Below are 24,939 nucleotides of genomic sequence, written 5' to 3' on the forward strand. Positions count from 1 at the left end.
ATCATCCACACAATTCCGAAGACGGCAAGAGCTGACAAGTGCGAGAATTATCGCACAATCAGCTTAACAGCTCATGCATCGAAGCTGCTTACAAGAATAATATACAGAAGAATGGAAAAGAAAAGTGAGAATGCGCTAGGTGACGATCAGTTTGGCTTTAAGAAAAGTAAAGGGACGAGAGAGGCAATTCTGACGTTACGGCTAATAATGGAAGCAAGGCTAAAGAAAAATCAAGACACTTTCATAGGATTTGTCAACCTGGAAAAAGCGTTCGACAATATAAAATGGTGCAAGCTGTTCAAGATTCTGAAAAAAGTAGGGGTAAGCTATAGGGAGAGACGGGTCATATACAATATGTACAACAACCAAGAGGGAATAATAAGAGTGGACGATCAAGAACGAAGTGTTCGTATTAAGAAGGGTGTAAGATAAGGCTGTAGCCTTTCGCCCCTACTCTTCAATCTGTACATCGAGGAAGCAATGATGGAAATAAAAGAAAGGTTCAGGAGTGGAATTAAAATACAAGGTGAAAGGATATCAATGATACGATTCGCTGATGACATTGCTATCCTGAGTGAAAGTGAAGAAGAATTAAATGGTCTGCTGAACGGAATGAACAGTCTAATGAGTACACAGTATGGTTTGAGAGTAAATCGGAGAAAGACGAAGGTAATGAGAAGTAGTAGAAATGAGAACAGCGAGAAACTTAACATCAGGATTGATGGTCACGAAGTCAATGAAGTTAAGGAATTCTGCTACCTAGGCAGTAAAATAACCAATGACGGACGGAGCAAGGAGGACATCAAAAGCAGACTAGCTATGGTAAAAAAGGCATTTCTGGCCAAGAGAAGTCTACTAATATCAAATACCGGCCTTAATTTGAGGAAGAAATTTCTGAGGATGTACGTCTGGAGTACAGCATTGTATGGTAGTGAACATGGACTGTGGGAAAACCGGAAGAGAAGAGAATCGAAGCATTTGAGATGTGGTGCTATAGACGAATGTTGAAAATTAGGTGGACTGATAAGGTAAGGAATGAGGAGGTTCTACGCAGAATCGGAGAGGAAAGGAATATGTGGAAAACACTGATAAGGAGAAGGGACAGGATGATAGGACATCTGCTAAGACATGAGAGAATGACTTCCATGGTACTAGAGGGAGCTGTAGAGGGCAAAAACTGTAGAGGAAGACAGAGATTGGAATACGTCAAGCAAATAATTGAGGACGTAGGTTGCAAGTGCTACTCTGAGATGAAGAGGTTAGCACAGGAAAGGAATTCGTGGCGGGCCGCATCAAACCAGTCAGTAGACTGATGACCAAAAAAAAAAAAAAGTTCGACTTGTTGATGACGTCATGGTTAAAAGCAGACGGGTGGCGTCCCATGCTTCAGTTATAAGTAATTATTATCCAATGTCGGAGTACCTTCAAATTTTTTTTTAGAAAAAAAGCACAGGCGTCACTAATGTGACGTTTTGGAATTCCATCTCTCCCTGAAATTCCCAGCTTATAGAACTGCCTTCATGTTATTTATAGTGCTGACCATAAGAGTCTCACAGCTACACAAAACACTTTTCTAAGCACTATTGACACTTGCAGCGTATTGAGGGCATTGCAAATGTGCCACCAGCAGGCTTGGCTAAAACTAAACTCCGTCCGAACTGGCCTTGGAAGGCTCAACGGTACCGACTGGCCGCCGTGTCATCCTCAGCTCACAGGCGTCACTGGATGCGGGTATGGAGGGGCATGTGGTCAGCACACCGCTCTCCCAGTCGTATGTCGGTTTATGAGACCGGAGCCGCTACTTCTCGATCGAGTAGCTCCTCAGTTTGCCTCACAGGGGCTGAGTGCACTCCGATTGCTAACAGCGCTCGGCAGACCGGATGGTCACCCATCCAAGTGCTAGCCGAGCCCGACAGCGCTTAACTTCGGTGATCTGACGTGAACCGGTGTTACCACTGCAGCAAGGCCGTTGGCCAGGCTTGGCTCGCATCTGCATTTATGTTCAAGAATACATTTGTCGTGGTGTTTCCATATCTTTGTCCAAACCCTTTATTTCATGCTTTCTGAACAACATTTGAGAAATTAGAAAAAATTGAAAAAAGAAGCGATCAAAGTCATTGTAAAATGATTTGTCTAAAAGAAGGAAATTAAATATATTAGAAAAACATTTAATGCAGTTTTGAATGATGCTCGGAATACTGTACAGCAAATAAGGAGCCGACTGAGAATTTAAAGTTAAATGTTTAACTTAGAATTTTAAAGAGTACTAGAATTCCCTTAGTTGTTTCCTTACGTGACGAACATATGAGCATCGTGTCTCCTCTGCATGATTTCGACTATCATTCAAAGACACATCTAACGTTTCTCTAATGTCTTTTATTTCTTACTTTTAGACAAATCAGTTTACAAAATAATTGGTAGTATTTCGATTTTATTTTTACGAAAAGCTTTTATTTTCCGGAATATTGTTCAAGGGAAACAGCGATCTCATGCACATCAATAAAATTTGCTAAAACAGTTTTGATCGTATAAATATTTCATTTAAACTGGAAACCGGTTTCGATCTATTGTACTTAGATCATCTTCAGACCTTGTACTCTATGATGGTGACAGGAGCTGAGCTGGCTGAGCAGATATTCATGTGATCAAGACTGTTTTTAGCCAATTTTATTGAAAAGCATTTATATTTTTACTCATACGGTGGGTGGTCATAAAATTTTAATTATTATCTCGAGAAAATCAAGCTTTTATCATGTTAGTCCTTCCCTGCATAATCGCGGTCCAATGCTTCTCCTTACGAGAGATTACTTGGTGGAGACCTTGGTTCTGGAGGCCGCATTTTGGCTGTTCAGGAAAAGTTCCACGTCGAAAATAACCTCATCGTCATTATGAAAGTGCCTACATGCAATGGTTTCGTCATCCAAGAAAGGAGAAAGTAGTCACTGGGTGCCGTGTCAAGAGAATACGGTGACTTGGGCGGAATTTGACAGCTCAACTAAGCGGTCTGTTTGACTGTGTGTCCTGTGCAGAATGAGCTGTGGCGTTATCGTGCAGCATAAACCCCCTCTCTCGGACAGTTTACTCAACGCTTCGCCTTACAGCCCCCCATAGCCTCATCAGGAGATTTCACTCTGCAGCGGAGTGTGCGCTGATACGAAACTTCCTGGGAGATTAAAACTGTGTGCCGGACCGAGACTCGAACTCGGGACCTTTGCCTTTCTCGGGCAAGTGCTCTACCAACTGAGCTACCCAAGCACGACTCACGCCCCGTCCTCACAGCTTTACTTCCACCAGTACCTCGTCTCCTACCTTCTGGCGGAAGTAAAGCTGTGAGGACGGGGCATGAGTCGTGCTTCGGTAGCTCAGTTGGTAGAGCACTTGCCCGCTAAAGGCAGATATCCCGAGTTCGAGTATCGGTCCGGCAGACAGTTTTAATCTGCCAGGAAGTTTCATATCAGCGCACACTCCGCTGCAGAGTGAAAATCTCATTCTGGAAACATCCCCTAGGCTGTGGCTAAGCCATGCCTAGGAAATATCATTTCTTTCAGGAGTGCTAGTCATGCCGGTTCGCAGGAGAGCTTCTGTAAAGTTTGGAAGGTAGGAGACGAGGTACTGGCGGAAGTAAAGCTGTGAGGATGGGGCGTGAGTTCGCCTTGGGTAGCTCAGTTCGTAGAGCACTTGCCTGTGAAAGGCAAAGGTCCCGAGTTCGAGTCTCGGTCCGGCACACAGTTTTAATCTCCCAGGAAGTTTCATTCTGCCTTCTTCCCAGCGCTGCCTAGCTGCGACCGTGCTCTGCTTGAAAGCGCGAGGTGGCTCGTCAGTGCCCGGCAAGGAACTTCCTGAGAGCAGGTCCTGGCGTTGTGGAAGGGTGCGGCAGCCTTGTATCTCCACAGCACAACGTAGCTGTGGACAACTCTCTGAGCCCCAGCTCTCTTGATGAGAGATGTTGCGCTTAGGCTCGATCCCAGAATACTGCGTACCCCTGTATTCAGTTGCCAAGATGACGTGTATTGGGAAGACTCAACAGAAACATTAAGAACAGCCCGAATTGCGGTCCCATCATACAGCCGATAAGGCTGTTCTTGTACTGCACCAGCAGTGGCGACATAGGCGCCCGACGTCCAATTTGAACAGCTTGCAGATGAGTAGATTGGTTCCTCATCCACGAAAGACCGGCCTGGGCCTCTTCCTTAGTTAGTCACCAACGCGACCAGCAGGACTGTGCCTTTTAAATCAGAAGTCCCCTCCATGGCCAGACGTCTGTGGACTTGTAGCAGTGGACTACAAGTTTGTGGCAGCTTTTGAACTGTGGCAGCATGCTGAATTCACCAGAGCATCCTGCAGCTTAGTAGAGCTGTCTTTACGTCGGTGCCGGCCGCTGTGGCCGAGCGGTTCTAGGCGTTTCAGTCCGGAACCGCGCTGCTGCTACGGTCGCAGGTTCGTATCCTGCCTCGGTCATGGATGTGTGTGATGTCCTTAGGTTTAAGTAGTTCTACGTCTAGGGGCTGATGACCTCATATGTTAAGTCCCATAATGCTTTGATCCATTTGAACCATTTTTTACGTCGGTATCTGTGCTGCAGATGCAACTTACTCTGAGACTGAACTTGAGGAGGGCGGAGGTTTCACAGCAGGCGATGACGTGGTCCGCCCTCACCCACTCACCCAAACTGGTGACCGAATGTGTTCCTTTATATGAATTTTGCATCCTGAACGTCGTTCCTATGACATTTCTAGCTGAAGTTGCTACATTTAGCCTTTTTACAGTAGAGCTTTCTGTCTGGCCCACACTGTTGCCAAAGTGTTGAATCTGTTGTTCTCGGCTTCCCTCTTGCGTGGTCTGATGAAACGAGCTCCCAGCTTGCTTGTATTTCAGGCGTCCTGCGTTGACATTAAGGCACGACATTGTTGCGTAGCCAGCAGGCGTACACCACTTAGTGGCGTCTCAGTTGGTTTCCGACAAAATTTTATTCCTACACTTACTTACTATTCTACTGTGTAACAGTTTGCTTCTGTAACAGTTTCTCCCTTAAGAGCGTAATCTTTAAGCCCCACATCATGGCTGTTTCAAAAACATTCGGCATTCCCTTGTCTGATAATGACTGGATTGTCGCATTTTTCAGGCATGGTGAACCCACTTCAAATGGCCTTGAGCACTATGGGACTTAACTGCTGTGGTCATTACTCCCCTAGAACTTAGAACTACTTAAACTTAACTAACCTAAGGGCATCACACACATCCATGCCCGAGGCAGGATTCGAACCTGCGACCGTAGCGGTCGCGCGGTTCCAGACTGTAGCGCCTAGAACCGCTCGGCCACTTCGGCCGGCGAACCCACGTGTTTGCACTGCATGTCTTGCTATTTTATCTTGGGGTCATAGTGATGCACCCAGCGCTTATTCATGTGATTAGGCGACTAAAGAACTCATATCGATCAGCCTGACAAAGCTGCAATATTTCCGCCTCTCTCTCGCTTCACATGATTTTTTTTTTTTTTTTTTTTTTTTTTTTAGACGGTTGTTAGCAGTCGTGTAACCCAGCGGGCAGCGACCTTTGCCACGTACAGAATGTCATGCATGTTGTGTCCCACTGTTACGGCACTGGGTTCTACGGTACAAAGATTAGACTGAAAAATAAATACACAGGTAAAGTTTGATAAAATTGTTTTAACTTGATACAATGATTCCACTGAATATCCTTACATAAATCCAGATAGTATCCTCGAGTATGTACATGTATTGCTACTAACAACGAGTACAACTTGAACTTTAATCACTGTTTTTTACACTTATATTCGTAACTCCGTCTCAACTAAGCTGATTTTGGACATAGACTGAAGACTCTGGAGACTCAAACACTGTAGCCAGAACGCTCGAGTCCGAACACTGTACTCCGAACACTGGAGACTGGATGCTCCTTTCGGCGGTCTTTTATCGGCACGGTGCGTGGCGCTAGCGGGGCCGATTGAAGGGGACCTATCCTTCAGCCAGCCGGCGGTTGTAGAAAGCAGTCGCTCGTGGCCTATCGTGGTAACCTGCGTAACCGCTATCGCTAACTTCTTGTAACGGAATGACGCCCCCTGTGTGGTATCGCCTGCTGATAATACCACAGTGGAAGATGTTGAAAACTGATCCATGGCTGATTTTCTCTCCTTCCTCTGCCGCCTCAATTGTGTAACGCCCATCTTCGAGCACCAGGACATCCACTTCTCTTGTGATTTATAGTTGTTCACAGTGCGATGGTCCACCACTTCGTTCTCCATATCGCAGACGTGTCTGACCACCTTTAGAACTGTCTGCGCCAACCTGTGTCATGTGATGGTGGATTGATGCCTTATACTTCCGCCAACTCAGCACGAAATTGTTGCAGCGTTATTTTCCTTCAAATGCAGACAACTAATTACTATACGACACTCCACGCGTTGTTTTGGGGCCTCTAGTGGCAGATTATGCTACTGTGGCACGGAGGCTTTAAAGTGTACCAGAACTCCAAACATCTATTTGCAGACGAAACAAAAAATTATGTAAATTGAGGGTGGAGGGGAGAGAAAGGAAAGGGAAGGGAAGGAACTACTAATGATGTCAGCTGCATCAGAACTTTATGGAGAATCAGCAGCCACATGTGAAAACGTGTGCCGGGCTGGGACTTGAACCTGGGATCTCCTTCTTACTAGGCAGCTGCGTTAACCACTGCATCATCCAGACTCACAGTTTATTGGAACTGCGCACGCTATCTCAGCACGCCTCCCAGCAGATCCAGATTCCCACCTCGCGCCAACTATCTTCAGTCCCACCTATGTCCTGATGTTGTCAGGTCAGTCGTGGCATTATTCCAGTGGTAGGCTCCCATCTGCAGCAGCGTGCTCATCAGCTGCCACCCACACTGCGCCCTCTGCCATCCTGTCTTCAGCCACGGAACTAGGGTGATAGTGGGACAGCTCCTGCATCTACCAGTGTTGAGATATAGAATTTGCAGTCGGACCCTCTTTCCCCTGCTCAACAGTGGTGGCATCCTTGCTCTTTCGCATTCCAGTGGACCAACCATTGCCCCCAGCCTCTGCAATCTTCCGCCTCTCCAATGGTACAAACTGTGTCAGCATTGTCTCCTTCGGTGGTTGGTCTTCTGCCAGGGAATCTCACAGCCACTTCAGTTTTGTGGCGGAGGTCATCGCAAAAACCAGCCATTTCCGGCCCTAAATGACATTTTTCAGGGGAGTGGGACTTAGTAGCCACACTAGCGGAGATCGAGTGGGATGCAGAGGAGCTGGCGTGGTTATTACAGCAGAATAGCACAGAATGCTGTCATCGAGGGCATGGGCGAAGCGGGACATTAAGGACATGGATACAGCCATCGATCCAGGTGTTTACCTGCCAGGAGCATTAGACCTGGCCTGGGCGCTCTTGATGTTGATTTCAGCGCCCACGGACCAAGCTTTTGCCTCATACAGTGCCCTGTTTCTGTGGTCTGTCTTCAGTCGCTCACACAGTTTGTGTATTGTGTTTTCTTCCATACTTGCTCTTGACACGGTGCTCGAATAGTCTGCTATCCCACAGATTGAATCGCATGTCACGATTCGTTCAGTCTTCCAACCTTCTATGAAGTTCATAGGCGAAGTACTCATGTTAAGCTGTGTTCGCATCGACCCTCTGTCCATAATCGTATAAATGGAGATGATGTTTCAGCTACTGACGACGCCTTTGGCACAGTTGTTTTATTAATCTCCATTGCAGGATGTAATTTCAGGTATTTTACTTCTGATGAAAGTATATTTATAAATACCGAAACCGTGGTCAAGAATTTTAATAAATCTTTATACTGCAACTGTTTTGGCTGTCATCATTTACCGTGAAGAATTTCAACAGTTGCTGTTTCAGCCATGTTTAAAATCTTCAAAAGATGAATTTACAAAATTAATTTTTTATTTATAAAGTTCCAATGCAGCTGACGTCAGTAGTTCCTCCTCTTTCCCTTCCTTCCTACCCCCCCCCCCCCCTCCATTTTCAATTTACATAATATGTATCGCAGCTGTCTGAAAGAACAGGCACCATGCATTCATATAACTGATTCGCCTCTATGAGCAATGAATCCACCACTCTTAGTGCGGATACACAATTACGTTCGACCTCTGGTGTGAATCTCAAAATCTCTGCATCCCTCTAGATCTCCGCTAGTGTGGCTACTAAGTCCCACTCCCCTGAAAAATGTCATTTAGGGCCGAAAATGGCTGGTTTTTGCGATGACCTCCGCCACAAAACTGGAGTGGCTGTGAGATTCCCTGGCAGAAGACCAACCACCGAAGGAGACAATGCTGACACAGTTTGTACCATTGGAGAGGCGGAAGATTGCAGAGGCTGGGGGCAATGGTTGGTCACTGGAATGCGAAAGAGCAAGGATGCCACCACTGTTGAGCAGGGGAAAGAGGGTCCGACTGCAAATTCTATATCTCAACACTGGTAGATGCAGGAGCTGTCCCACTATCACCCTAGTTCCGTGGCTGAAGACAGGATGGCAAAGGGCGCAGTGTGGGTGGCAGCTGATGAGCACGCTGCTGCAGATGGGAGCCTACCACTGGAATAATGCCACGACTGACCTTGTTGCCCAACTGGCTTGGAGATGGTGGCTTCAGGGGTCCAAAACGGCGCAACCGCTACTGCTTGGAATGATGGGTCAGCTGTTTCCAACCGACATTCACTACAAACAACTGCCGACCTCTACGACCTACCACTACACCCAGCTACCCCCATTGCCGCCAGCCAAAAGACCAGGTCCCCAATTAGGCCAAGGCTTCTTCATTGGAGCCTCGAACATATGCACAACTTGTTCCCCCTGTGAGTTAGACGTCAGGTAAAACGGGGTGCAAGATAAATGCTGGATACCATCGTGAATGTAAAAGTGTTCTACCTCCTGCTACATGGATTGCCGACAGTTACCTGATATGAAGGTCCTGGGAGAGTCCTCGATACGAAAAAGACCGACAAAATGCTCACAGCTGCCGTTGGCAGCTCGGTGACATATGGGAAATATGACAATGCATCAATCATTAAGAAACACATGATCCCCAAGAAAGGGCCCACAAAGTCACATCATGTCCCAAGAATGCTCTAGGGCCAGCCAAGGGGAAAACATGCGATAACATAGCCTGGTTTTGTGCATAGACCACCCAACCCAAAATAAGATGTTCAGTACCAAATCGGTCTCCAGCCAGGAGACGTGACAATGTGCCAAAGCCTTCGTACGAATAATACACCAGTGCAATGCATGCAGCAGCTGGAGTATGCTAGGACGCACTGTGAGAGAGATGACCACTTAGAAGCTTTGTTCCTCCATGAGGACTCCGTGGACAAAGTTAAGTCTCCTGAGAGAGTTCTTTCTAGCCAACCCACCTGGACAGCTGAAATGATTTTCCACAAAAGCTGGTCAGCAGGTGTGGCAGCCGCGACCACCTGCTGCGCCATCAAAGTAAAATCTAACAAAATCTGCTGCAAGACACCATCCAGTGAGAAACTGAGAGCCTCTTGTCTGTAAAATTCCCAATTGGATTCTGTGGCAATCGCGATATTGCACCCACATTTCCATGCTAGTTGGTGGACCGGTATGAAATGTCATAACAATAATTGCTAAGGGAAACCACCCACATCTGTAGTCACTGGGCAGTCCTATCCAGCAGCCTGGAATGAGGGCCAAATAATGCAATGGCTCGTGGTCGATCATGGGTTGGAACTTTGTCCCATATAAGAAAACGTGAAACTTAATGTTTCCAAAAATGATAGCCATTGCCCACTTTTCCAGCTGTAAGTAACCACGTTGCGCTGCAGAAAGTGTCTTTGACGCGCAAGTGATGGGCTGTTCAGTGCCATCCAGGTTCTGATCCAATTCCACATAGGGATGCATCACAGGCCAGGGTTAAAGGTTTGCCAAGTGTGAAAGAAGCCAAACTGGGATTTGAGAACAAACAGTGCTTGAGGGACTGAAAAGCCGGTAACCCTTCATGTTCTTGGGAACCCATATGTTGACGATGGCTTTGAAGTTTTCATACATAGGGACGAGGCCATCTTGGCTGAGCACATCACTCAGACAATGCACCATTGAGGAAAAAACCTACATTTTCCCAATTTGGAATGGAAGCCATCCTTCAGAAGGTATTGTAAAATCCTATAAATGCTCCTCTGGCATGTAGCCCATGGCCCAGATGTCACTGAGGTAGTAAACGCAGTAAGGAATGTCCTGAATCAACTGCTCCAAATAACATTGATAAATTAAAAGGACAGAAAGGATTCCAAAGGACTAAATTGATAAAACCATAAGGTGTTGTTGGGCTCAAAGTAACTCCGAGAAGTGGCCTCCAGCAGCAACTGCAGGTATGCGTCACGCAAGTCACTGCGTGAAAAATATTGGCCCTCTAACAACTTTGCCAACAACTCCTTTGACCGAGGAATAGGATATGAGTCCGCAACACACTGGGTATTGATTGCCTGTTTAAAATCGCCGTAAAGGCGCACGCGCCGTCTGGCTTCTGAATCTCCACCGAGGGAGTGGCCCACTGACTTAATTAAATAGGGTAAGCGACACTAAGGTCCTGCCAATGCTGCAAATCTGCCTTGATCTTGTCGCGCATGGAGAAGGCATGGGGTGGGGGCGACAAAATTTGGGTATTGCCGAAGCCTTAAGGGTCATGAGCGGGGATTAAGAAGCTTCTGTTGACGAGTTCCCGCCGAGTTTGACGCAGGTGCAGATGGGCAGTGCCGTGATGTCATTGCACTCGAATTGTCCAGGGCGTCAACATGGCAGTTCAGAAGAAGGCAGGACCACCTACCTGAGCCTGCAGGGTACCAGTGGCTGTTACCACGATAGTCTAACTTTGCCATTTGCCAATTCGCGTAAAGAACGTCACTTGCCACTGATGTAAGTTCTTGTGGTTTAGCAATGTTAGCGGCTTTGGCTGAAGAATAGTTGGACAAGGCCAACGCCCTAGTTTCGATCTGCAGATCGGGTGTTAGTCGGGCAATCGCGTCCCTAATTAGTAAGTCCGCGCGCAACGTAGCAAACTGGGGACACTCAAACTGACTCTTGTCTGAGAGACGTTTCAGTTTGGCGATCCACATTGCATACGATTGCCTCCAGGCGCTTGTGTCCGCAGCTCGTGGTCTAGTGACTAGCGTTGCTACCTCTGGATAACAGGGTCCCGGGTTCGATTCCCAGCCGGGTCGGAGATTTTCTGTGCTCTGGGACTGGGTGTTTGTGTTGTCATCATCATTCGGAAAGTGGCGAGATTGGAACTGAAGAGATTGGATACTTGTATGGGCGCTGATGACCTCGACGCTGAGCGCCCCACAAACCAACATCATCGTCATTGGACACTTGTGGTTCAGTTTAAACTGTAACTGTGCCACCACCACCACATGGGTTCGATGACCAAAATTCTGCGTGAGCAACTGACAAATATCCTCAAAGTTAAATTTCTTAGTGTGGTAGAGGATTTCAAATTCTGCTCAGTTTCGGATAATCCTGCACTGCTGGGCAGAGCAAGGCAGTCTTATCAACTTCCTTGCTGCCAAATAAAGTTCTGCTTCTCTCAGCCAGTAGGGAGCGAATGTGCTGTCTCCAGGTGCGTTGTGACATTGTTAAGTCGCTCCAACGCTCCTACCTCATAAAAGGTTCCCCCACCACTAGAACGTGTTACATGTTGCACCTTATTAAATTTGTGTCGCCTCTAATTTTCCACAAGTTTATACATCCGTAACTTAACTTTCTTTTTTTTCAAAATAATAAATTCTAACAGACAGTGAAAATTTTGAAAAATAACTAGCCAGGAACTCCTATGACTAATCCTTCATTCAATATCATGAGATGCTTCCTCATTTAATACTATCACTATAAGGGTAATCTTGTTACTTACTGTAAAATATCAGGTTTACTTTTCTTACTATTTGTGCCATTAATTTCAACCTTTTTCATTTCTTCACTCTTTGTCGTCTTTATTGTACAAACCATCTCATATAATTAAACTTATTGCTGTCTTAATATTAAACTAGTCATGCTCCTCCTTCGCTACAGATTCAGTTACCTTGAACGTCATCGTAAGTACTTTCTCATCAAAAGCGGTTCTGCAATCACTGCCTAAATAGCTAGCTGTAGTTTTGACATGTATTCTGTATTTCTATTGTATGTTTTACGACGCCTGTCCTGCTAAGGGTAGGTTTCGGACTTCAGCTGTGCACATCTGTCAACCTTTTGCTAAGCCCGTCGTACTGATAGCCCCCCCCCCCCCCCCAAAAAAATCAAATCTGTTAGTGTTCCTTCGTTCCTCTGCTAGGAATTCACTGCTATAGACGCTATTTTAATTAGATTCCTTAGAAACTTGAGTATAGCTTGTAGCACCATGCGGGCTTTATTTCATCCAAAGCTGATCCCGCAAAAAAAAAAAAAAAAAAAAAAAAAAAAAAAAAAAAAAAATTTTCGTGATTTACAGTTTTGCTAAGCCCATCTTGTCTATATGTTTCTCTGTCTGAACACGTTAATCTCCAAAACTACTTGATGAATTTTCATGGGGTTTTCGCAGGTAACTTGAGCATAACTTGGGACATCATAGAGGCTTTATTTCATCAAAATCAGATCACGGAAATAAAGATATTGTAATTGGATCAATGGGGTTTTCATGACTTACCCGCTGGACTGATTACGATGAAATCTACTATGGAGATAGCTTGAAACCTGAGGAAGAAGATAAGCTGCTTTACAAAGCCTGTGGCACAATATGCCTGTTGATGTGAAGATTATTGTGCGAATAAGGGACAAATATTTCCTCTTTGAAACATCTATTTCCTCTTTAACTTTTGATCTTTATCATATTTGTGAAAACGCTTTTATTGGTTGATATGATTCAAAGTAATCAATACACTGCTTATACAATACAATGCTTATACAATCTCCAGTGTGTTTAAACCATACCTTCACACTATTTAATGCATAATGTACAACATGTGAAATGCATAACTACTTCAATAGAATGATGAATATATGCACGCTCTTCACCATGTCTTACTGTATGCATTGCTCAGCAGCAATACTGCACCTGCTGACACATCATGCATTGGGCAGCTTGATAGGGGAAAGAGTGTGGTGCACATCATGAGCTGTGAGAGGGGAGAAAGTGGGATGCACATCATGAACTGCGAGAGGGGATAGAGTGGGGTGCACATCACAAGCTGTGAGAGGGGACAGAGCAATGTGCACATCGAGAGCTGTGAGAAGAGAGAAAGCGGGGTGCACGTCACGAGCTGTGAGAGGCAAGAGAGAGGGGTACACATCATGAGCTATGAGAGGGGTGAGAGCGAGATGTACATCATGAGCTGTGAGAGGGGAGACAGCAGGTGGCACACCATTAGCTGTGAGAGGGGGGAGTTTGGGGTGCACATCATGAGCTGTGAGAGGGGAAAGAGCGGGGTGCACATCACGAGCTGTGAGAGGGGACAGAGTGGGGTGCACATCATGAGCTGTGAGATGGGAGAGAGTGGGGTACACATCATGAGCTGTGAGAGTGGAGAGAGTGGGGTGCACATCATGAGCTGAGAGATGGGACAGAGTGGGCTGCACATCACGAGCTGTGAGAGGGGACAGAGTGGGGTGCACATCACAAGCTGTGAGAGGGGACAGAGCAATGTGCAAATCGAGAGCTGTGAGAGGGGAGACATCGGGGTGCATGTCACGAGCAGTGAGAGGCAAGAGAGAGGAGTACACATCATGAGCTATGAGAGGGGTGAGAGCGAGATGTACATCATGAGCTGTGAGAGGGGAGACAGCAGGTGGCACACCATTAGCTGTGAGAGGGGATAGTGCGGGGTGCATATCACGAGCTATGAGTGGTTAGAGAGCGGAGTGCACATCACGAGCTGTGAGTGGGGAGAGAGTGGGGTGCACATGACGAGTTGGAAGAGGGGAGAGAGTGGGGTGCTCATCATGAAATGTAAGAGAGACAGAGTGGGGTGCACATCACAAACTGTGAGAGGGGAGAGAGTGAGGTAAACATCATGAGCTGTGAGAGGGGACAGAGCAATGTGCACATCGAGAACTGTGAGAGGGGAGACAGCGGGTTGCACATCACGAGCTGTGAGAGGCAAGAGAGAGTGTTACATATCATAAGCTGTGTGAGGGGAGAGAGTGGGTTGCACATCATGAGCTGTGAGATGGAAAATAGTGTGGTGCACATCATGAGCTGTGAGAGGGGAGAGAGTGAGGTACACATCATGAGCTGTGAAACGGAAAATAGTGGGGTGCACATCAAAAGTTGTGAGAGGGGAGACAGCGGGGGGCACATCATGAGCTGTGAGAGGGGACTGAGTGGGATGCACAACACAAGCTGTGAGAGGGGACAGAGTGGGGTGCACATCACGTGCTGTGAGAGGGGAGAGATTTGGGTACACATCATGAGCTGTGAGAGGGGTGAGAGCCAGGTGCACATCACAAGCAGTGAGAGGGGAGAAATCCCTGTGCACATCACGAGCTGTGAGAGGGGAGATAGCAGGTTGCAATAATGAGCTATGAGAGGGGAGGAGACAACGCGGTGCACATCATGAGCTGTGAGAGGGGAAAGAGCGGGGTGCACATCAAGAGCTGTGAGACAGGAGAGAGTACAGTGCACATCACGAGCTGTGAGAGGGGACTGAGTGGGGTGCACATCATGAGCTGTGAGAGTGGACAGAGTGGGGTGCACATCACGAGCTGTGAGAGGGGATAGATCGGTGTAAACATCACGATCTGTGAGAGGAGAGACAGCGTGGGAAACATCATGAACTGTGAGAGGGGAGGACAGAACGGGGTGCACATCATGAGCTGTGAGAGCGGAGAGAGTGGCGTGCACGAGCTGTGAGAGGGGAGAGAGTGGGGTGCACATCATGAGCTGTGAGAGGGGACAGAGTGGGGTGAACATCACGAGCTGCGAGAGGGGACAGAGGGGGGTGCACATCACGTGCTGTGAGAGGGGAGAGAGTGAGGTACACATCATGAGCTGTGAGAGGGGAGACAGCGGGGGGCACATCATGAGCTGTGAGAGGGGAGGAGAGGACGGTGACCAAATCATGAGCTGTGAGAGGGGACAGATCGGTGTGCCCATCATGAGCTGTGAGAGGGGAGAGAGTGCGGTGCACATCACGAGCTGTGAGAGGGGAAGTAGTGGGGTGCACATCACGAGCTGTGAGAGGGACAGAGTGGGGTGCACATCACGAGCTGAGAGGGGGGAAAAAGCAGGGTGCACATCACGAGCTGTGAGAGGGGAGAGATCAGTGTGTACATCATGAGCTGCGAGAAGGGTGATAGCAGGGGGCACATCATGAGCTGTGAGAGGGGACTGAGTGGGGTGCACATCACGAGCTGTGAGAGGGGTAGATTGGTGTGCACATCACGACATTTGACGGGAGAGACAGCGGGGGACACATCATGAACTGCGAGAGGGAAGGAGAGAACGGGGTGCACATCATGAGCTGTGAGAGGGGAAAGAGCAGGGTGCACATCACGAGCTGTGAGAGGGGACAGAGTGGGGTGAACGTCATGAGCTGTGAGAGGGGCGAGAATGGGATGCACATCATGAGCTGTGAGAGGGGACAGAGTGGGGTGCACATCACGAGCTGTGAGTGGGGATAGATCGGTGTGCACATCACGACATGTGAGAGGAGAGACAGCGGGGGACACATCTTGAACTGCGAGAGGGAAGGAGAGAACGGGATGCACATCATGAGCTGTGAGAGGGGAAAGAGCGGGGTGCACATCAGGAGCTGTGAGAGGGGTGAGAGTGGGGTGAACATCACGAGCTGTGAGAGGGGAGAGAGTGGGATGCACATCATGAGCTGTGAGAGGGGACAGAGTGGGGTGCACATCATGCGCTGTGAGAGGTGACAGAGTGGAGTGCACATCACGAGCTGTGGGAGGGGACAGAGTGGGGTACACATCATGAGCTGTGAGAGGGAACAGAGTGGGGTGCACATCACGAGCTGTGAGAAGGGACAGAGTGGGGTGCACATAATGAGATGTGAGAGGGGACAGAGTGGGGTGCACATCACGTGCTGTGAGAGGGGAGAGAGTGAGGTACACATCATGAACTGGGGGAGGGGAGAGAGTGTGGTGTACATCACGAGCTGTGAGAGAGGAAAGAGCGGGGTGCACATCACGAGCTGTGAGGGGAGAGGGTGGGGTGCACATCACGAGCTGTGAGAGGGGAGAGAGTGGGGTGCACATCACGAGCTGTGAGAGGGGACAGAGTGGGATGCACTGCACGAGTTGTGAGAGGGGAGACAGCAGGGTGCGCATCATGAGCTGTGATAGGGCAGAGATCGGTGTGTACATCACATGCTGTGAGGGGGGAAACAGTGCAGGGGACATCATGAACTGTCAGAGGTGTAGAGGGAACGGGGTGCACATCCTGAGCTGTGAGAAGGGAGAGAGTGGGGTGCACATCACGAGCTGTGAGAGGGGAAACAGCGGGGTGCACATCAGGAGCTGTGAGAGGGGACAGAGTGAGGTGCACATCACGAGCTGTGACAGGGGACAGAGTGGGGTGCACATAGTGAGCTGTGAGAGGGGAGAGAGCGGGTGCACATCACGAGCTGTGTGAGGGGAGAGATCGGTGTGCACATCACGAGCTGTGAGAGGGGTGACAGCGGGGCACACATCATGAGCTGTGAGAGGGGAGGAGGGAACGGGGCCACATCATGAGCTCTGAGAGGGGAGAGATCGGTGTTCACATCAGGAGCTGTGAGAGGCAAGAGAGTGTGGTGCACATCACGAGTTGTGAGAGGGGACAGAGTGGGGTGCACATCACGAGCTGTGAGTGGGGAGAGAGTGGAGTGCACATCATGAGCTGTGAGAGGGGACAGAGTGGGGTGCACATCACGAGCTGTGAGAGGGGAGTGAGTGGGGGCACATCATGAGCTGTGAGAGGGGACAGTGTGGGGTGCACATCATAAGCTGTGAGAGGGGACAGAGTGGGGTGCACATCATGAGCTTTGAGAGGGGACAGAGTGGGGTACACATTACGTGCTGTAGGGGGGGGTGAGATGGAGTTGCGCGTCACGAGCTGTGAGAAGGGAGGGATCCGTGCGCACATCACGAGCTGTGAGTGGGGAGACAGCGGATTGCCATGATGAGCAACGAGAGGGGAGGAGAGTACGGGCTGCACAACATGAGCTGTGAGAGGGGACAAATTGGGTGCACATCACGAGCTCTGAGAGGGGAGAGATCGGTGTGCACATCACGAGCTGTGAGAGGGGAGACATCGGGGGGCCCATCATGAGATGTGAGAGGGAAGGAGAGAACGGGGTGCACATCATGAGCTGTGAGAGGGGCAGAGTGGGGTGCACATCACAAGCTGTGAGAGTGGACAGAGTGGGTTGCACGTCACGAGCTGTGAGTAGGGAGAGAGTGGCGTGCACATCACGAGCTGTGAGAGGGGAGAGAGTGGGCTGCACATCATGAGCTGTGACAGGGGACAGAGTGCGGTGCACATCTCAAGTTGTGAGAGGGGACAGAGTGGGTTTCACATCACTAGCTGTGGAGGGGAGCGAGTGGGGTACACATCATGAGCTGTGAGAGGGGTGAGAGCAAGGTGCACATCACGAACTGTGAGAGGGGAGAAATCCGTGTGCACATCACGAGCTGTGAGAGGGGAGACAGCGGAGTGCACAGCATGAGCTATGAGAGGGGAGGAGACAAGTGCACATCATGAGCTATGAGAGGGGAGAGAGTGGGGTGAACAGCACGAGCTGTGAGAGGGAAGAGAGAGGGGTGCACATCATGAGCCGTAAGAGGGGACTGAGTGGGGTGCAGATCATGAGCTGTGAGAGTGGACAGACCGGGTGCACATCACAAGCTGTGAGAAGGAGAGAGCAGGGTACACATCACGAGCTGTGAGAGGGGAGAGATTGGTGTGCACATCAGGAGCTGTGAGAGGGGAAACAGTGGGGGGCACATCATGAGCTGTGAGAGGGGAGGAGAGTACGGTGACCACATCATGAGCTGTGATAGGGGACAGATCGGTGTGCACATCACGAGCTGTGAGAGGGGAGAGAGTAGGGTGTACATAATGAGCTGTGAGAGGGGACTGAGTGGGATGCATATCACAAGCTGTGAGAGGGACAGAGTGGGGTGCACATCACGAGCTGCGAGAGGGGCAAAAGCAGGGTGCACATCACAGGCTGTGAGAGGGGATAGATCAGTGTGCACATCACGAGCTGTGAGAGGGGTGACAGCGAGGGGCACATCATGAGCTGTGAGAGGGGAGAGTGTGGGGTGCACGTCATGAGCTATGAGGTGGGAGAGAGCCGAGTGCACATCACGAGCTGTGAGAGGGGAGAGAGTGATGTGCACATCATGAGCTGTGTAAGGGGAGAGACTGGGGTGCACATCATGAGATGTGAGAGGGGACAGAGTGGGGTGCACATCACAAACTGTGAAAGGGGTCAGAGCAATGTGCACATCAAGAGCTGTGAGAGGGGAGACAGCGGGGTGCACGTCATGAGCTGTGAGAGAAGAGAGAGTGGGTTGCACATCATGAGCTGTGAGAGGGTACAGAGTGGGGTGCACATCACAAGCTGTGATAGGGGAACGAGTAATATGCACATCGAGTGCTGTGAGAGGGGAGTCAGCGGGGTGCACATCACAAGCTGTGAGAGGCGAGAGAGAGGGATACACATCATGATCTGTGAGAGGGGTGAGGGTGAGGTGCACATCACGAGCTGAGATAGGTGAGATAGCGGGGGCTACATCATGAGGTGTGGGTGGGGAGGGGAGAAGGGGGTGCACATCATGAGCTGTGAGAGGGGAAATAGCGGGGTGCGCAGCACGAGCTGTGAGAGGCGTGAGAGCGAGGTGCTCATCACGTGCTGTGAGAGGGGAGGCTGCGGGGGGCAAATCACGAGCTGTGAGAGGGTAGGAGAGAACGGGGTGTACATCATGAGTTGTGAGAGGGAAAAGAGCGGGGTGCACATCACGAGCTGTGAGAAGGGGGAGGGTGGGGCACACATAATGAGCTGTGAGGGGTGACAGAATGAGGTGCACATCACAAGCTGTGAGAGGGGACAGAGCAATGTGCACATCGAGAGCTGTGAGAGGGTAGACAGCGGGGGCACATCATGAGCTGTGAGAGGGGAGTAGAGAATGGGGTGGACATCATGAGCGTTGAGAGGGGAAAGAGCGGGGTGCACATCACGAGCTGTCGGGTGCACATCACACAGTGTGAGAGGGGAGAGAGCGGGATGCACATCACGAGCTGTTCTTGTTGAAACCGCCAGACACGTGGAAGCAGCTGATGTCACACATACAATAGCGTACTTATCATCACTCATCATAACTACTGTTATGCAAGTGCAGATGTGGGTAATAGCTATTCAACATCTATTGCAGTTCCACTTCCATTGTGTAACTTTATGCAACCTCCGTTGTTACCTACTGCCGCAAAAATGTCGCGAAATTTTAACCCTCAACAAAAATCTTCAAAGTCACTTTCACAGTTTGTAATCTACAAGTATCTTGTACCATGAAGAAAACATGTAATGTTTACTGCAGTTATTAAAATTCACTACCCAGCCTATCCAAGTCACTACTCTACAATTTGAAGTCACTGTCATCGCTGGTTCATTGTTCACTTTCAGTACAATCCTTCACTGACACAGTCACTTAAAATCAACCCACGAAGGATGCCATATGCAACACCTCCATCTCGTTAGAGCGAAGTGCCCCATATTAGGTGCAGCAGACTCCCGTACACATGATGGGTGTTGTTTGAGATGTACTACATTAGGTACGTCTCTCAGTGTTTCTAGTTCTCCTTCCTGGCTCTTCTAAAGATGTCTCTCACGCTGCAGAAAATGATTTTCGGAAATGTGATCTTTGATGAAGTAATGCTTTAACTGTGAGAATCATAGGGAAATCTGGTGCTAGCGTGTAGTAAAGAGCTCTTAAACTTCGATACAATGGATGCCATTTATTTTGTAATGTGTTTCTTAACATAGCACTGTTACAGGGTGTATATGCACCGGAACAACCGAGAAATCCGGGAAAAGCTCGGGGATTTTTCCATTTGGGAGAAAACCAGGAAAAACCCGGGAATTTTTTAGAATTTGGGAATTTATCATTGTTTTAATTTTCAGTTAAATTTTTGTAATTTTAGCTGGTAATAACGGATAGCCAAACAAAGAGCTTTAATTGAGCCCGCAACTGCAGAATAGTGCTGCACCAATAAAACACAAACGATATAAAAACCCAAAATTAACTTAAGTTGCAAGGAAAATGTACCGTTTACCCATTTACAAAACAAAAGGAAAAAAAGTGCGCACCCAACCGTCTACAGACAGCAAAATGTGTCAAACGCGTTAGGACGAAGCTCACGCAATACTTCGTTACAACAAACTGCTTTGTATGGGCATGACGTAACGACTGCTAACATTTCTAACAGGTCGCGGGAAAAAATATTGGGAATGGTGGTTTCAGAAGCGTTACTTTCAAAGTAAATTTACTTTTACGCAAATCATTTGTCATGTGTGAGAATGCGCAATGCATTTCTTAAATCACGGAGCATTTGACTGTCTTTCGAAAACTAGCACTTTGAGGACGAGCCACTCAGAAAAATTTCAGGGCAGAAGACCAGACATTTATGTCATTATTTTAATTTTTACTGGCACATTTCTGTTTGATATATGTTAAAAGGTAACAAACGCAAAAAACACCATTATTAAATGTGAAAGCTTAGCTTTTCGTGTAGCTTTACTATATCTATATTAATTTAAACCATTAACTTCTCCTATTTGTTTGTTCACGCTACGTATTAGTGATACTGCTGTTGGATGACTACATCACGTGTCTTATGCTCTGATATCTGCTGTCATTGGCTGGCGATGTTACATGAGGGGAGCTAAGGCTGACTGACAAAAGGTCATTGCAATCTCGATTTCAAAGCTTCGGAAACTAACGTGCTGCGTTTGGTGGGATTCGTATTTATAATTTCGTAATACGAAATATTTTGCTGGGTTTCGTTTCCTTAAGTGGCGGTAAGTTCTACGCTGCTATATAAATTCTTTACCATTCAAAGGACTGGTAGGTTTTACAGTTACAGGGGAAAGTATACTGTCACTTAACGCGGAAAAAGCATTATTTTCACTCGGGAAGAATTGTATTTTCAACAGAAGAAAAGTGTATTTCTAACTCGGGAAAAATCTGGGAATGTTTTTTATGTGTCCAAGTATGCACCCTGTGTTAACTTACATGTGCGGTACTACACAGCATGCAACATATAACACCCTATAATAATTATAATAATAATAAACGACACTACTTCACCCTCTTGCTAATCATGCAGTACTACACTCACTACCGGCTTGCGTATTGCAGTATTTCTAAACAGCTGAGTAGAGTCATAACCTGTGCGACCAAACACTGTGGACACTGCCAGTCCTCTCCTATAACACACCTTCATGATGCAATTAACACCTAGAATGAAATAATTAACCCATTTGATGAGCTCCTTTACAAAACCTTACGCGCATGATTTTTAATGATGCCGCTACCATTCAACTCCTTCCAGAAATGACACCAGACTTCCTGCCTCAAACTTTTTAGCCAATCAGCGACCAGAGATTCCAATCAGTGGTCAATAGGGGGCGACTATGCTGTCTCCATGTCCATGGTGACGCCGTAAGTCGCCGCAACTTCACCATCATCTCACAAAATGCTCCCCAAACACCAGAGTCGGTTATATATTGCACCATATTACAGTTGGTCTGGCTCTAATGTGCCACAAATGTTACAACTATTGGTCCTTAAACCTGCAGCAAAGGAAGGATAGGAAAAAACGAAATTTTACTTACTGTGCATACACATTGTAGTAGGAAGAATACGCAATTAAATTCGTAGGTTACTTGGGGACGTACAGGATGCGAAATCGAGTACACCGATCTGGCAGCAACAATACCTCTAACCTGGCTGGGCACAGAGTCTAACTGAGGTTCGATGACAGATACCAGACCATAATTTGATATTACGTCCGCTTTATGCCTTAGTTCATCAGTTAGCGAGGTCGTTGAGTGGTGGTGTGCCAGTTTCAGCAACTCATTACCAGATGTTTTCAAAGGATGAGATATCTGGAGAATGTGTTTGCAAAAACTACCGAACACCCACTCCAGTAGGTATACAAAAACACGCTCGGTACGAATGCAATCTTGCGTCAAAATTTAAAAGCGATCGGTGAAGAATTTCCTGAGATACACGGTTTTGGACAAACGAACATTTACATTTTTATTTGTACCGAAGATTTCCTCTGCTACGTGAGAGGCTGATTACTACAGTGTTCATGTCTACATCTATCTCATTCTAGTGCGCATACACTGTGAGATATTTACATTTGTGCATTGTTTGCTGTCTAATGTCTTTCGTCTATGTGCTGTGGCTCTTCTCAGTGAATGGTGTCATTGCTAGATCAAGGTCAGGGAATATTTTTAAGATGCTTTGAGTTGTGGCTCTGTTGGAACAGATATATATAGGGTGAGTCGCGTAGGACGTAACACCCTTATTATTCCGTTGGCGATTGCACGTATCGACAAGCGGTGTTCGGCGAATCATAGCCGACTATGGGGCACGTACTTTGGTACATGCAAAATAATCACAACGTTTATATTGACCGAGATAATGTGGCAAGTACATGTTTTTTAAATGGGACGCTATACTTTTTTTACCATCATTCGAACGCTGTGGAAAAAGACGCGCATAGTGATGTAACGCATGTTGCTATTGTTGTGGTGTCACCGCCAGACACCACACTTGCTAGGTGGTAGCTTTAAATCGGCCGCGGTCCATTAGTACATGTCGGACCCGCGTGTCACCTCTGTCAGTGATCGCAGACCGAGCGCCACCACACGGCAGGTCTCGAGAGACTGACTAGCACTCGCCCCAGTTGTACAGACGACTTAGCTAGCGATGCAACACTGACGAAGCCTGGCTTATTTGCAGAGAAGATAGAATAGCCTTCAGCTAAGTTAATGGCTACGACCTAGCAAGGCGCCATAGCAATTGATAGTTATGGTATGAAGCGTGTCTCATCAAGAACGATGTATACAAATGATGGATTAAAGTTAAGTATTCCAGAAGCTACGTACTTTTCTTTATAGCATTCATTACGTATCCTGTTGCAGACCTCACGCCATCCTGCGTGAGCTTATAGCGTGCATTTCGGTCTACTCAAACCACACTGTGTCGGCACTTCTGTCGACACATCATTTTGGCGACGAGTCTCAAAAGAGGCTTTAGCGTTCGTATTGCTTTGATTTACTTGTGTCATGGCTTCGCCACAATCTCCAGATGTACTGTCCGAATTTTATCGCTTGCAGAATCGGCAGACGCAGGCGTTATTGGATGCCCTTGGACAGCTCGTCCAGGGTCAACGTGCAATGCAAAACGATGCGGCAGCCGCCGCTCCACCGCTACCGCAGCCACAACTCGCAGTTGCACCACCTTTTAGGCCGTTTGATGCGGCGATGGAAACCTGGACGGAGTGGTTACGCCAATTTGGATTTCATCTCGCCGCCTACAGAATTCAAGGTAACGAGCGGCAGCCTCATTTCTTGGCGTGTGTAGGGGTGCAAACGTACCGTGTGATAGTGAAATTATTTCCCCGACGCGACGTAGCAACTCTGTCCTACGACGACATTTTGTCTGCTTTAGATGCCTATTTCAAGGAATCAGTTAATGTAGTTGCAAAAAGGTATACGTTCTTTCGTACAAAACGTACGGCCGGTCAAACTAATCGGGAGTGGGTTGCAACTTTGCAAGGCCTTACAAGGGATTGTGCTTTTGAGTGTGAATGTGGACTCCCTTATTCAGATACTATGGTGCGTGATGCAATTGCACGGAACGTTTCTGATGTTCGTATACAGGAGCAAATTTTGAAACTAGTCAATCCCTCCCTTCAACAAGTGATAGACATATTGGATAGGCAAGACACACTTGACTTTGCTCAGGAATCATTTGAAACTTCAACAGCTGTGTGTCACATTAACCGGCCCGCCGGGCGAGCTGCATGGAACTGTAAACAGCCCTCGCGCACGTCCGCGCAGCCACGTGTCCCGCGCCAGCATGCAAATGCCGTACTCAAGTCATGCCCGCGGTGTGCTACTAGACATTCGCGTGAGAATTGCCCGTCACGCCAAGCTATTTGCTTTTTCTGTAATAAAAAAGGACATGTTCAAAGTGTTTGCCAGAAAAAGCTCAGAACGGACACTAAAAACCATTCCAGGCGCTTTGCTTCGCGCCAGAATCGAACCAGGACTACTCAGGCTCGTGAACCTTCTTCCACGGACATTCATGTAATTAATTCCACTCCGCCCAGTGCCACTCTCTCTAACAGTGCCTGTGTTCGTTCCACAAAAAGTGTGCGTCGACGTTGCCGGAAATCACGTCAATTAGCAAGTGATTCTGTACCAGTGTCTGTTCAAATTACACGAGACAGTCGCTCTTGTCGTCAGCAGGACAAATATTTTGTCGACTTGGACATTAATGGCCACGTGATCCCATTCCAGCTCGATACCGGAGCTGCAGTTTCATTGCTCAATAAAGACACGTACAAACAACTGGGCACACCTCCGTTGTGTGCCGCAAATGTTACGTTCACTACATATTCAGGACAGCATATCCCTGTGTTAGGACAGTGCAGCCTTCTTGCAACATACAAGGGACAAACAAAACTTGTCATTTTACGTCCTTCGTTCTTCTGCAGTGAACTTGTTTGGTTTAGATTTGTTTCAGTTGTTTAACATGTCTATAGTCAATCAGGTCCTATCAGTGAACCAGACTGTGCCTTCAGCCAGTGTTTCTCGTCTGTGAAGAATTTGCAGACATTTTTGCACCGGGCCTTGGTTGCGCTAAGAACTATGAAGCACATTTGGAACTGAAAGTAAACGCGCAACC

The 24,939-nt window shown here is 47.8% G+C and overlaps 1 non-coding gene and 1 pseudogene across 1 annotated transcript; both read right to left on the bottom strand.

Annotated features, from left to right (window-relative positions):
• Positions 1-1,856: 1,856 nt before the first annotated feature.
• On the bottom strand, positions 1,857-1,974 carry LOC124608268 (annotated as a pseudogene).
• Positions 1,975-3,181: 1,207 nt separating this feature from the next.
• Trnas-aga lies at positions 3,182-3,256 on the bottom strand. The gene has a single exon. It is a non-coding gene; the product is annotated as a tRNA-Ser (tRNA).
• Positions 3,257-24,939: the final 21,683 nt, after the last annotated feature.

Source organism: Schistocerca americana, chromosome 3 (assembly GCF_021461395.2).
Source record: "Schistocerca americana isolate TAMUIC-IGC-003095 chromosome 3, iqSchAmer2.1, whole genome shotgun sequence".
Lineage (NCBI taxonomy): Eukaryota > Metazoa > Arthropoda > Insecta > Orthoptera > Acrididae > Schistocerca > Schistocerca americana.